Source organism: Herpailurus yagouaroundi, unplaced genomic scaffold (genome assembly GCF_014898765.1).
Source record: "Herpailurus yagouaroundi ecotype Mexico unplaced genomic scaffold, PumYag 184, whole genome shotgun sequence".
NCBI classification, from domain to species: domain Eukaryota; kingdom Metazoa; phylum Chordata; class Mammalia; order Carnivora; family Felidae; genus Herpailurus; species Herpailurus yagouaroundi.
The window spans coordinates 16633072-16648576 of NW_024412415.1; the positions used below are offsets into that span (position 1 = coordinate 16633072).

The window sequence follows — 15505 nt, forward strand, 5'->3', positions numbered from 1 at the left end:
GGGTGGCTCAGTCAGTTGAGCACGTGACTTCAGCTCAGGTCATGATCTCACAGTTTGTGAGTTCAAGTCCCACATGGAGCTCCACACTGACAGTATGGAGCCTGCTTGGGAATCTCTCTCCCTCTCTCACTGCCCCTCCCCCACTCATGCTCTCTCACATTCAAAATAAATAAACTTAAAAAAAAAAAAAAAAAGACTGGAGTCACAGACTACCAACAAGGCAGCATCAAATATTCTTGTCTGGTGGGAGTCTCTGGATCAAACATGCAACAGACAGCTTAAGTGCAAGGTGACAAGATACACAATGAGCAGGTACAGGATCTGCCCTTGCCTCATAAACCTCAAAAGCCAGTATCTCTTGTTAACAGCTTCATAGATGACAAGGTCCCCCACAAAGGAAATGCCCAGTACAGGAGTCACTGAACAAAGGGAAACCCAAAGCTATGACTTACTTCTCTATTAGCCAATATTTTTGGTTTCCCAATTCATATAAATTTACCCATATGTCACATAAAAAATGTTGCCTAAAAACACAGTTGACGTTGTATCTTTTGTAAACCCTTTGCCCAAAGTGCATACAACAAGAGGTAACTTTAATTAGTAGATAGTGCATTTTTCAGGCACTGTTCTAAATGTTTTATATGCGTTAACTCATCCTATTCTCACAGTAATCCTATGAATTGGGTGCTGTTAGTATTCCCTCATTATAGATGCACAAACTAGTTAGACACAGAAGTTAAGAAACTGCCCAGAGTCACACAGCTAATTGTTTGCCCTGACTCCAAAACCTCTACTGACTTTTCAAGAGAAATTTAAGATAAGCATTTCAAGATCACTTGATGATATGCTTTAAATAAGCCACTGAGTAAAAATACATTAATTACTTTAAAAGGGGAATGCCTAGGTGATCATTTTGTGTATAATTTTCTGAACAGGATTGCTTCTTGGCCCTTTGACTAAGATCAAGGGTAATTTTCTGAACATGGTGGGGGGCGGTGAAGAACAGAAGGGCTAACATACTTCTCCCAAAAGGTATTGTTAATTACTAACTACTGCTAACCAGTATTAGCTTTCCCCCTATTCTGTTCCTAGCCTGCCTAAAGCAACTTCAGCTATAGTTATTCAAACAGGGTTGGGGTAGGGGCAGATTCCAACAATTTGGACTGCTCTACAGCAATGAACTAATGGCCCAGTTAAGTCTAAATGCTGGTTTGCAAAACTTTGGGTATGTACCCATTGAAATACTCACAAAAATGAGTCACAGGTATATACTTTTCATAGCTATGCCTTCCTAACTAAATGTTAATAAAAATATTTCACATTTTTATTTAAGAGATGGTTCTATATGGAAAATAAGGAATCCCAAGTAGAATTTAACATTAAGAAATGATCAGAGCTCTGGATAGGAAGATTAATTAGGGAGACAAATAAAAGTAAACTAGAGCCACCAGTATTTGTGGGAGGGGCAATGGGGTTCTGGACTAGTAAAGGAATGGATACAAGAGACAATTTCCAAATCCTTTACTTTAGCATGATGCCTTCTGTTTGTTTTTTTTTTTTTTTTAATGTTTATTTTTGAGAGAGAGAGAGAGAGAGAGAGAGAGAGAGAGAGAGAGAGAGACCACTAGTGGGGGAGGGGCAGAGAGAGAGAAGAAGACACAGAATCCAAAGCAGGCTCCAGGCTCCAGGCTGTAAGCAGAGAGCCCTAAGCGGGGCTGGAACTCACAAACCTCAAGGTCTTGACCTGAGGTGAAGTTGGACGCTTAACTGACGAGCCATCTAGGCTTCCCTGCACGATGCCTTTTTTAACAAAACTACAGAATGATTATTAATATAGTCCTGGTTTCCCATTTTTTCTTCAAATTCACTTCTACCATTATTTTTCAACAAACGTGTGCAACTTACTGGGCCCCTAATGAACACCTCTTCTCTTAAACTGATGTTCCTTCAATTTCAGACTTAGAGAAGTATGGCTATACTCTAAATGGGGAATCAGCAAATAGTGATGGTAAATGTTTTAGGCTTTTAGACCACATACTGTCTCTGTCATATATTGTTTTGTTTTTTAAACTTTAAAAAATGTAAAAACTGGGGCCCCTGGGTGGCTCAGTCAGTTAAGCATCTGACTTGGGCTCAGGTCATGATCTCACCATTCACGAGTTTAAGCGCCGTGTCAGGCTTGGTGCTTATAGCTCAGAGCCTGGAGCCAGCTTCAGATTCTGTGTCTCCCTCTCTCTCTGCCCCACTTGCACTCTGTCTCTCAAAAATAAACATTAAAAAAAATTTTTTTTTAATGTAAGAACCATTCTTACCCCAAAGCCATACAAAACAGGCCTTGGCCATATTTGGCCCACATGGCATAGTATACCAAGCCATACTCTGAATCCCACAAAAATATGGACTTACACGTTCCTACTGAGTCCATTCAATCCAAAAAGCATGTGCCAAGCCCTTCAAATTATTCTCCTACACTGTTTCTTGGACATTAATATCCCTTCTACCCAGTTCTACAATCCCAATAGATCCTCGTATTAAGAGTTGCTTTTCAATGAGGGGGAAAAAAAAAAAGGTGGGACTGAAGAATTTTAAATGTTCATTAACAAAGTTATTTTTCCTGTAGGAATTTCAAAAGAAAAACACTTAAAATAATCATATATTTATAGATGTTGTGCCATCTATAAATATATATAAATCATATAGAAGTCCTATATAAATAAAATGAAATAAATAAAAAATACAATAAATCATATACAAATTGTATATATATAAAACAATAAAACCTAAACATCACTGAGCAAAAAAATCTAGTACTTGGAGTAGAATACTAGTTTTTTTCAAGAAATAATGGTCTTTTCCAATCACCATCAACCTAAGACACTTCAGCCACTTTTAGTATTCATTTTGTAACTACTCAAAATAGGAGTGCTACTGAATTTTAGGACATAACACAAATCTTGCTCACAAATTAGTTTCATTTTATCATTCTTTTTCTAAACAGATAGCCAGGGGTGCCTGGGTAGCTCAGTTGGTTGAAAGACCACTCTTGATTTGGGCTCAGGTCATCCCAGGGACATGGGGATCGAGCCCCATGTCGGCTCCACACTCAACATGGAATCTGTTTAAGATTCTCTCTCTCCCTCTCCCCCACTCATGCACACACTCTTTCTCTCTCTGAAATAAAAAAAATAAAAAATAAAAAAATAAACAGCCAGTGCTATCCTTTCAAAACCTCAAACTTTCCACAGTAGTTTCTTTTTTTAAAATTTTTTTTTTCAACGTTTATTTATTTTTCAGACAGAGAGAGACAGAGCATGAACGGGGGAGGGGCAGAGAGAGAGAGGGAGACACAGAATCGGAAACAGGCTCCAGGCTCTGAGCCATCAGCCCACAGCCTGACGCGGGGCTCGAACTCACGGACCGCGAGATCGTGACCTGGCTGAAGTCGGACGCTCAACCGACTGCGCCACCCAGGCGCCCCTTTCCACAGTAGTTTCTAATTGGCATATCCATCCAAAACTTTAGTGAAACTGTTTGCTAAGTAACTTAAATCGTGTCACTCTTGATGCTCACAAATTTTGACCAAATATTGTGTCTGTAGGGACATCAATGACATTAGTATGTTTCAAGACTATCTCTTATAGCTTCCCCTAACTTTAATATTCACCAATTTTATTTCAAGGGCTTGCGGTCTTCTCACTTTGTGTAGCTGTCAAATGTAAATATATGCTCTCCACACAAAGCATTCCTGTGCATGGCCCTCATTTATTACATTAGGGACTGGCCTCAGACACCTGAGAGTCACATACCCCCAGGTGATGGTTATAAATCCCTCCCAACGATAGGTTTATGCAAGTTTTGGAATTCTGAGTTTCTTCCCTGCCATCACATACCCAATGAAATGTGCATGGATTTTAAACATATATTAATTTCTATTTTTATACTTCTCTTCTCCTTGTTTTGCTGGGCTGCATTACTGAATTTTACCAAGAGGTGGCACACTATGAACACAAACCAGAAAATTCCTAAACTTAACTGTTTTAGGTAAAGTAAAAACTAACTATAATCACAGAATGTTAGCACTAGAAATTAACTTAAAAATCACTTCGTGATATTCAGTAGTGAAAGAGCAGAAATTCTGGAGTCTGAGTAACTGGAGTTAGAATTATAGCTTTGTTGTTTACTATCCATGCAACCTTAGGCAAGTTTCTGACGTTGTGACCTAATAACAATACCTATCTTATAATGTTGCTCTGAAGATAAAACAAAATGATCCACGCGAGGCGTTTCAGCAGAATGCCTAACACACTGTCAAATCTCAACAATGCTTCAAAATTCTTTAACTTATAAATTCTTCCTGTCTACCAGCAATAAGGGGCACATACATTATAAATAAACCCTCTAACCTCATCCACTGTCTCCATAAATTAGTACCAGCATATCTCCTTCCCACCTACATGCTAATGGTAAAAATTGGGGGAAAAAATTAAAGACTGCTTTTTTCTACTTCAAGGTAACAACTGGAAATCAATCTACTTTTAAAACTAAATACACTCTATGATTCTATATATTAATATTAAAAAGGAGCTGCTAGCTATGTTAGCTCTAGCAGACTAACCCTCCCACAAATAACAGCCATAAACTTCGGACAAAATAAAAACAAAAACAAGCAAAAAAAACAAAAAAACAACTAGTTTACATACTAAAGACCCAAAAGCAGGCAGAAATTGAATGGAGTCTATTAAAAATGAAAGGACAGCACTGAATGAGTTTCCCAGTTTTTAAGGCTTTTCTGTAACAGGCCCCACTCCATACCTACTGAACAGCTAAAACTCCAATGGAAATCCCAGAGTCTTACTGGCTTAAAAAAACAAAATATCAAGTTCAAGGTGACAAAAGCAGTTGGAAAGCGATGGGAAAAGTCCTTCAAAGGAGAAAGTCACATAAAGGGTGCCCCAACCTATGGCCGACCCATGAAAAATGTATACACAGTACACACTCCAAGCAGCCCAATTAAGAATAAAAGAACTGTATGGACACTTTGGCTGCCCACAATGAGACAGAGTATGGAATCTGAGTACAGTCAAGTAAATCTTAAACTACTATCTTAATCTATTCTGAGTGCCATAACAAATACCATAAGCTAGGTGGCTTAAGCAACCAAAATTCACTTTCTCACAGTTATAGAAACTGTAATCCAACATCAATCAAGGTTCCAACAGGGTTCATGTCTGATAAAGACTCTCTCCTTGGGCTGCAGACAGCTATCTTCTCACTGTGTCTTCACATGGTACAGGGCAAGCTCTCTGGTGTCTCTTCTTATAAGGGCCTTACCCTCATGACCTCATCTAACCCTAATTACCTCCCAAAGACCCCATGTCCAAATGCCATCACACTGGAGGTTAGGGCTTTAACAAAGAATTTAGGGGAGAGTGGCACAAACACTGAGTTCATAACAACTACTTTAAAAAGAATCAAGTCTTCAGAAGGGGTATAACAGAACTCAGAGTCTAAAAGGTAACATTCACAGTGTCTATCACACAATTCAAAGTGACGAGACTTAAGAAGAAATAGGAAAATGTGACCCACACTCAAAAAAAAAATTAAAAAGGGGTTTACATACTAATAAAATGTATATACTTAAAAATTAAATGACGTTACAGACCTAGAAATTCTGAGTTATGTGAAACATTTGTACACAGGTCAATATGCCTGCCAACAATGGCACAGACAGTCACAAAGAAAAATTAAGGCTAGCCTAAAGCAAAATGTTGAAATAGGCTGGCACTCTGACTTCCTCTATCTTTCTCCCTCTATCTACAGCCCAACTCATTTGACCTTCTGGCATTCTTAAAGGCCGTTACTCTAGAGTTCTGCTCTTATTCTCAATTGGCTGCCAACTACTTAACTAATTCACTAATAATTAGGTATCACTGGTAATTCAGATGTGAATTCTCTGAGAGGATCTTAAAGACACTACTGAAAAGTCTCTGTGGAATAACAAACAGTTGGTGAAGTTTTATATATTAAAAAAATTAAACTGAATCAAATTCCGACTATAACTATGTTTGTAAAGAGAGTCTTATTATATCCAACCTTATTTTCTGTTTTGCTTTCCTGCTGACCTCATGGAGATTGCTACTCTGGTTGTTTAACAGTCCAATATTACCCTAGACTTATGGAACAGAAAATATTTGATGAAGAACTGTGAGCAGTTGCCATCACACTATATCTTGGGAGTCTACGGTACTAAATAAATGAAGACAAGGCACAATTGAGTCTAAAATGTGGCCAACCTGAATCTAGCTCAAAGAGTAGTAATTTTTTCCTTATGTATTCTAGAAAGAGTCTTACCTAGAGTAATTCATTTTAATATAAAGAATTATTAATAAAATGAAAAGGGATCAAAACTCATCAAGATAAAAAAGATAATAAGCATGTTGGCCAAGGGCCACCTGGATGGCTCAGTTGGTTAAGCATCGAACTTCAGCTCAGGACATAACCTCATGGTTTGTGGGTTTGAGCCCATAAGGGGCTTTGCACTGACAGTGTGAGGAGCCTGCCTGGGATTCTCTCTCTCTTCCTTTCTTTCGGCCCCCCGCGCCCCCCCCCCCCCCCCCCGCCCCATGAACTTAAAAAAAAGATAAGCATGTTGGCCAAAAAAACTTTTAATTTTTTGTTATTTTTTTTTTTTAAAGAGAGAGAGAGAGCACGAATGGGGAAGCAGGGGAGAGGGAGCAGAGAAAATCTCAACCAGGCTCCACACTCAGCACAGAGCCTGACATGGGGCTCAATCCCACAACCCTGGGTTCATGACCTGAGCTGAAAGCAAGAGCTGGATGCTCAACCAACTGAGCCACCCAGGTGCCCTCAAATTTTTAATTGTTTATGCCAAGTTATTTTACCTAGACACCTAAGAGTGCTAAAAAAACAAAATAAATATACCGACACAGGAACAGACAAACAGAACAATGGAACAAATTGCTTGGAAACAAAAACTTACCTTGAAGGAAACTTTTGTTGTATGATGGAGAGAACAATATGAATTAGGAGAAGATATGATTTATTCTGTGTACATGAACTATCACACTAAATCCAAAAATGAATACTACATGGATTAAAGTCAAAATGTGAAAAGCAAAACTTTAAAATTTCTACCAAAAAAAAAAAAAAATAGAATAACTTTATGACCTCAGGAAAATAAAAGGCACATGCTATAAAGAAAATACTGATAGGGGCACCTGGCTGGCTCAGTTGGAAGAGCATGAGACTCTTGGTCTCAGAGTTGTGAGTTTGAGCCCCCCATTGAGTGCAGAAATTATTTAAATAAACTTTTTTTTTTTAAAAAAGGAGAAAATACAGATAAATTATAACACTAACATTAAAAACCAAAGTACATCAGGGCACCTGGGTGGCTCAGTCAGTTGAGCATCTGACTCCAGGTTAGGTCATGGTCTTGTGGTTGGTGGGTTCAAGCCAACGTCAGGCTCTGTGCTGACGGCTCAGAGCCTGGAGCCTGCTTCAGACTGCTTCAGATTCTGTGTCTCCCTCTCTCTGTGTCCCTCCACCATTGTGCTTGGTCCCCCATCTCTCTCTCTCTCAAAAATAATAAACATCTGGGTCGCCTGGGCGGCTCAGTCGGTTGGGCATCTGACTTCGGCTCAGGTCATGATATTGTGGTCTGTGACTTCAAGCTCTGCATTGGGCTCTGTGCTGACAGCTCTGAGCCTGGAGCCTGCTGCAGATTCTGATTCTGTGTCTCCCTCTCTCACTGGCCCTCCCCAACTCCCTCAAAAAAAAAAAATGAATAAACGGTAAAATTTTTTTTAAATATAAACATTAAAAAAAATGTACATCAACAACCTAAAATAAGTAAATAGCTTACCATTAACCAAGTAAAAAGTTAAGAAATTTTTACTCTACTAGCCTTTTCTACAGGCTAGAAAAGATATTTGTAGCCATAAAGTACCACCCAAAAATATGCAGAATACATAAAGAACTTCTACAAGTAAATAAGAAAAAAATAATCCAATAGAAAAATGAGCAAAGACTATAAATAGGCAATTCATCAGAGACAAGGAAACCATAGCCAAAAACTCATAACCTGAAATAATACTCAGTATTGGTAATCAGTAACATGCAAATTAAAACAATGAGGAACTACTTCACATTCATGAGTCTGGCAAAATAAAAGAACCTAATCAATGAAGTGTGGCAAAGATGTTGGCAGAATTGGAAATTCTCATATACTTTATAGGGAGTATAAACCACACAACTACTTTGGTCAACAATTTGGCAATTATCTCTAAAGTTGAAAATGCACCCACCCTACGATTTACCAATTCTGCTTATAGATATATGCATCTTAGAAAAATTCTCACACTTGTACATTAGATGATACATACATGCACCATTATTTGTAAAAAAAAAAAAAAAAAAAAAAAGGAAATAACCCAAATGCCAAACAACAGTAAAATGGATAGTATATTCTATAATGGGATAGTAAACAGCAGTTAAAAGAGGTGAACTAAAAAGCTGCTCTGAGCATGCACGGGGAGGATATCTTACAGAGAAGTAGTAATGTTAACTTTGAATGAGAACAAAGATAAAAAAAAAGTAAATAAAAACAAAATGAAACTGGTGACCTAGACCTTACCTGTATTATTAATATGAATAAACCTCCAAAACCTAATGTTGATTTAAATTTTTTTTTTTCAACGTTTATTTATTTTTGGGACAGAGAGAGACAGAGCATGAACGGGGGAGGGGCAGAGAGAGAGGGAGACACAGAATTGGAAACAGGCTCCAGGCTCTGAGCCATCAGCCCAGAGCCCGGCGCGGGGCTCGAACTCACGGACCGTGAGATCGTGACCTGGCTGAAGTCGGACGCTTAACCGACTGCGCCACCCAGGCGCCCCTAATGTTGATTTAAAAAACCAACAAATTCCATGGGGCACCTGGGTAGCTCAGTTCGCTGGGCCTCCGACTTCGGCTCAGGTCATGATCTCACTGTCTGTGGGTTCAAGCCCCGCATCAGGCTTTGTGCTGTCAGCTCAAAGCCTGGAGCCTGCTTCAGATTCTGTGTGTCCCTCTCTCTCTGCCCCTCCCCTGCTCACACACTGTTTCTCTCTTTCTCTCAAAAATAAATACAGACTTAAAAAAAAATTTTTTTTTAAAGTCCATCAAGGGGCACCTGGGTGGCTCAGTCAGTTGAGCGTCCAACTTCAGCTCAGGTCATGGTCTTGCAGTTCGTGAGTTCGAGTCCCACAGTGGGCTCTGTGCTAACAGCTCAGAGCCTGAAGGCTGCCTCAGATTCTGTGTGTGTGTCTCTCTGTCCCCTTCCCCTGCTCATGCTCTAAATAAATGTTAAAAAAAATTTTTTTTAAAAAGTCCATAAAAAGATGTACGTAATTCCATATATATAAAACTACCAGGAACTACTATGTGTTATAATTCTATAATACATAGAGAGACAATACTACATATATACAACATATATAAGATATATGATATATATTTACAACTACAAAAAGCAAGCAAAGGAACAACAAGAGACAGTGATGTCTGCAGAAGTGGAAAGTGGAATGGGATTTTGATGAAGTACTTGGAAGTTTCAATTTTACCTCCAATATTTTATTTCTCAAGCTGGGCGGTAAGTACATAGACTGCTATTACATTATGATCACACTTTTATCGATCTGAATTCCACAACAAAAAACAATTACCAAAGAATTCAAATGATATACATTTATTTAAAAATATTATGTACCTGTAATCAAACAGTACAATTTAAATTCTTCACTTTTATTCCTGTCTCCTTGTTACCTAATTTTTTTCCCAAAGCAACAGAATCTGTTGAATTAAATGGATCCATCACATTAATCTAATTCAATGACCACTGATATACTTTCAGATGATGCCACAAAAGTTAATGTGAAAAAGACAAATCTAAAGAAAACATTAGGACATTCTCTATTACAAAACTCCAGCCTTCATATTGTGAGTAAACCCTACCAATCTATTCTCTATCTCTGAGTATTTGTTAATACACTTATGTTAGATTTTCACAGTTTTTATGAAAGAGTTCTACCCATCACAGAAATCTACTTAATGAATTTCCAATCTACTAAGGATTCCTTCTGACTAGTAAATCTCTGCACTTCGACAATGTATACAATGTATACGATGCATACAACTGAATTCTGAATAATTTATCTTAAGGATATTACATAGAAATTTGGTAATAAAGAAAATTCTAAGTTTTACAGCATATGAAGAAAAAATATGGTAAATAAATTTTTTTAAGGTAACACATTCTTCATGACCTTAACTTTTGAAGTACCTGGGTGACTCAGTCAGTTAAGCATCCAACTCCTGATTTCCACTTAGATCATGGTCTCATGGTTTGTGAGTTCAAGCCCCACATCAGGCTCTGCAATGACAGTGCAGAGCCTGCTTGGGATTCTCTCTCTCTCTCTCCCTCTCTCTCTGTCCCTACCCTGCTCGTGCGTTTTCTCTCTCAAAACAAATAAACTTAAAAAAAATTTTTTTAATATTAAAAAAAATGACCTTAACTTTTTACTTAACATAACACCTGCCATCTTAGATCTCACAAATATACATGTCTCTGAGTATCAAGGTCCTTCTCCAAGTGCATAATTTGGTGAGTCAATTATCTACTGTACCACTTACTGGCCTAATGACCTTTGGTTGAGTGATTTGCCTCTCTGTTCCTTCCATAAATAATGGAGAAAAAGTGCCTACTTCAAGAATTTTTTTTGAGAGTAATAATATGCAATAATATATATAAAACATTTAGAACAATGACCACAGCTAAATGCTACTACATGTTAGCTAATATTATGAAAATCGGTCTAAAGCCTGTTACACACGTTTCTAAATCAAGAGTACCTTCTGGGTATTAGGTATTGTAAATTATACTCTTAAAGACAAGGAAGACCACTGGTTTATATACCCAAGGGTAATTTATAGACCTATATTTCTAGTCTAGTTAATGTTTATCCAATCTCCTTACAGTAATAGTCGGCTTCTCAGATAACTTTCCTTCTATTCATTCCCAGCATACTACCAAATTGTCAGAGGAAAATAGGTAACTAAGCCTACTAACTTTCACTTTGCACATATTTTTCAATCAGTGAACTCTGGGCTCAGGTTGCTATATTCCTAATAATGATGTGGCTCAAAAGTGTTTTCTTTCCATGAGGAGCTGGGTTTCTAAAAGTAGTGGTTTCCAGCAGTCTGGTAGCTAGATAGTTGAGGTGTTAAGTTAGTAACATTTTTTCATGATGCAAAGAGGGACAAATAGTGTCTCACAAACTTTAATCCTAGTATTCTCCTGATATCAAGTAAAGATTATCATCTGCTTTTTACAGACAGAGAGGGTAACAGCAGTGCTCCTCAAAGAGTATGATTTGGCAGAGATGCTTATGTGAAGAGCCAAGTCTACCAACTTCAAAAAAACTGCCTACCACCATACATCAAAAGCGTCCCAACTCTTGATGGTGGTTCAGATCGTGATCATGCCATAGTGAGATCATGCCCTGCGTTGGGCTCCAGGCTGAGCATGCAGCCTGCGTGGGATTCTCTCCCTTCCTCTCTCTCTAACCCTCCCTTGCTTGCTCTTTCTCAAAATAAATAAGTAAACTTAAAAAAAATAAAAATGACATATATCTAAGTTCTTTTATATTAACACACGTTAAGTGACTCGGTTAATATCCCTACAGATAGCCAAATAATGCTCATTCTAAACTAATCTCAACTACTCTGAATTTGGGTACCTCCAGGCACCAAATTTAAAGCAAGCATTTAAGAAGCAGTTGTGAAAGGAAGGAAGGAAGGAAGTCAGAAAGAAAGAAGGAAAGGAAGAGAAAGAAAGAAAGAAAGAAAGAAAGAAAGAAAGAAAGAAAGAAAGAAAGAAAGAAAAGAAACTAAAATTTAATCATATACTGAAAGGTTACTACAAAAAATAAGAAAAAAGAAAAACCTAGAAAGAAATAACAGATCAATAGCAATAATCATCAATGGCTACTACTAAAACTATGTAAGTGTCTAACCAAGAAATTCACAACTGATCAGGCAGCTAACACCACCAAACCCACTGATCAATCCTAACAAGAGAAAGAAAAGAAAAAAAGAAAAGAAAAGAGAAAAGAAAAACAATCAGAAAGCATGTGCTTCTTAATGTGATGCAATACAAGATACATAGCACGACCTGTGAAGTACTCTTGCCAAAATATCATACCACAATCTGATCAAGTCTTTAGATTAAGCACAGGAAATAGAGAAACAAGTTACATCACACTGTATGGATGTATCGAACAAAATCCAAGCTGTGGGAAATTCTACAGGACAAATGATCTGGATTTTTCTTATTAAATAAATGGTAAGTGATAAGACCAAAAAAAAAAAAAAAAAAAAAGGGAGGCGTTACTAGAGACTGAAAGACTTATTTATCAACCAAATGCTATATGGAATTCTTTGGATTCTGAATTAAACAAGCCAACTGAAGAAAAACATGAACCAATCAGGGAAATAAGCTGAATATTTTATTAAAGAATTACTCATTTTCCAGGTGTGTTAATAGTACTATGGATGTATTAAGAGTCCTTATCTTTTTAGAGATACACAGAATGAAGCATTTATAGATATGTCCAAGATTTGCTTTTAAGTCATCCTATTTAAGGGGGAATGGGAGTGATAATAGAGGAAACAAAATACACATTTCAAACTGTCAAAACTGGTCATGGATATATGGTGATTGATTTTCCTATTATATTTCTGTATGTGTGAAATGTCCCATATTATAATGTTAAAGAGAGAGAGAATATCAGAGCACTAGACCAAAAATATCTGATTGGTGGAACTCTCAAACTTTTGCAAGTGCTTGTGCGTCAACAGACTTTTATTTAAAAATCAAAACCAAAAGTGTACATTTTAAGTACTGCCTTTAAGTATTAATTTGCATATTCTAAGTAATGACTTCAATTATAACACATTTTCATTTTGTGTCGCGTTCTTATTACTGACATTTGCCAATACACACATACTTTACTCCGCAAAGTAACCAAGTTCTGAATATTCTATCTCCTCAACATCTCAATCTGTTCCCTCTTCCACTACTTCATTTCAAACCATTGACATTTGGTCGGAGTCTTGCTATTGCCTCCTCATGGGTCTCTCTTTTCAACTTAAACACACACCATTCATCTTCCATATTGTTTCCTTAAGTGGACCCCATACATCTCCAGCATGAAATCCAAACTTCTTCACATGACATACATTGCCCTCAGAAATCTGGTCCTTGTCTGTCTCTAGAATACTCCCACCAGCATCCCATATCATCCCATACTCCACTCATTCATATCTACATAAAGTATTTGTACAGTAGTTCCCTGAATAAACTAAGGATTTTCTTCCCTCTAACCCTCAATTCCCTTGGACTAAAACCACCAATTCAATGTCCCTTCTATCTCCAGTTTAATTCCAATTCCTACTGCCTCTACAAGGCTCTAGTACTATCAGCTTTTGGGCAAATCCACCCAGACTTTCCTTTCTCTCCTTGATTACCCCGTATTTTCAAAGTAATCTATGCAATGGTATCACACTATCCCCCTGGTTTTTGCCTATCTGTACTGCCTTCAAAACTATTAAGGTATCACAGTGTGTGCAATACAGTAGACACTGTTTATGATGTATGCACCTTCCACTGACAACTAGATCTTTTATAAATAACTAGAATGTAAGCTGTTTGAAAGTGGAAAACTTGTCTAGCACATATTTGCCGCTCCAGTGCCTATGACAGTGCTTGGAATATATTAACCACTAAATAAGCGATTACCAAATGAATAAAACAAATTATTTCCAATAGCCACAGCAGATAATTTTGTACAAAATTTGATTCCACTCCAGTTTTTTAACTTGTGTTTCTTGGTATTTTGTTTTATATTATTTTATGGTTAGCTGATTAGTTTTAAAGCTTTTTAAAATGCAGAAAAATTTTGTATGCTTTCTTTTAGTGTCAAAGAAGAAACTGATTACCAGAAAGAAGCAAATGCTTTAAATAAGAATTTACAGGGGCACCTTGGTGGCTCAGTTGGTTGGGCGTCCGACTTCAGCTCAAGTCGTGATCTTCACGTCTGTGGGTTTGAGCCCCGCATCGGGCTCTGTGCTGACTGCTCAGAGCCTGGAGCCTGTTTCAGATTCTGTGTCTCCCTCTCTCTGCCCCTCCCCCATTCATGCTCTGCCTCTCTCTGTCTCAAAAATAAAGGTTAAAAAAAAATTTTTTAAATAAGAATTTACAGTAAGAATTATACAGTGTAGATACAAGATACTTCAGTGAATTTTCAGGTCACAGTGCTGACCTAAAATTTGAGGGGGCTCAACAGATTATTATTGGACAACCTCAGTTTACAGTTTTCACTATAATTTAATTGGAAATTAAAAAAAAAAAAAATTCCAGAACTCAATAGCAGTCAGGACTCAAACATGTAAAAACTAAAATCAGATCCTAAATTTCAAATTTTTAAAGTGAGAATTTCTCTCTGTAAAATCAACAGGAATGTTAGCATGTACAACCAACACTGAGTTCACGTTACGTGCCAAGGATGGTGCACAACTTATGTATACCAACATACCGTCTGGGGGAGCACATCTGCTATAAAAAGACTGGACATAAATGGAAAGAGAGCAGGAAAAGGAGAAACTCAGACCACATCTTAATTTTTGGAAGCTGGGTTTCAAAGCATGCAAACAAGACATTAACAGGCTGAGTTTGAGAAGAGCATCTAAGGTAAGACTAAGAAATTATAAATTTTCACTAGAAAGTCATTAGAAACAAAGGTGTCTGGTTATATTAATAAAATATTAGGAAACAATGCCTTTGAAGGTGATGAATCATCTTAATTTCCATTTTCTAAGGTATCTAAATGTTTTTTAAGATACTGAAATGATAATGTTCAAATTTATACTGTTTACCATAAAAAGAAAAACTAGACACATCACCGAAGATTCAGAACTAATGGTTTGCTTTTTTTCATACAAAAGGAACTTTCATTCAACCCGCACCCCAAAAGATATTCTCTTAAAAATCCATGTAAGTAACAAGTTAAAATATCTGGCATCAGTAAAGAAACTTAAACCCTTCTTTTAAAATTAGGAAAAAAAGTAAAACGAAGTTTTTATTGACTTTACATTACCAAAGAAGGTGGAAAACAGTGTAAGGTGCATTATTTATTCAAAGTATAACTATATTCGTGGTTTCACTTTTGTATGGCACCTAAATTAACTTCTGCTGAAAAGTAAACCTGCCAGACTCCAGCAGAGGGAGAGTTGTTTGCACGAAACCAACAAGTTCAAGTACTGACCAGAAAAACACCTCGCTCGTCAAGTCCCTGTAAATTACTTTCTTTGTAAAAAAATCTTCAACTTTGATCCCTGGCCTTAACAACAACAACAACAACAACAACAACAACAACAACAACAACAACAA

General features: G+C 37.2%; 1 protein-coding gene across 3 annotated transcripts in view; it reads right to left on the reverse strand.

Annotated features, from left to right (window-relative positions):
• TRPM7 (transient receptor potential cation channel subfamily M member 7) overlaps nucleotides 1-15505 on the reverse strand; it is a 123719-nt gene that overhangs the window by 107119 nt on the left and 1095 nt on the right. The window lies entirely within an intron of this gene.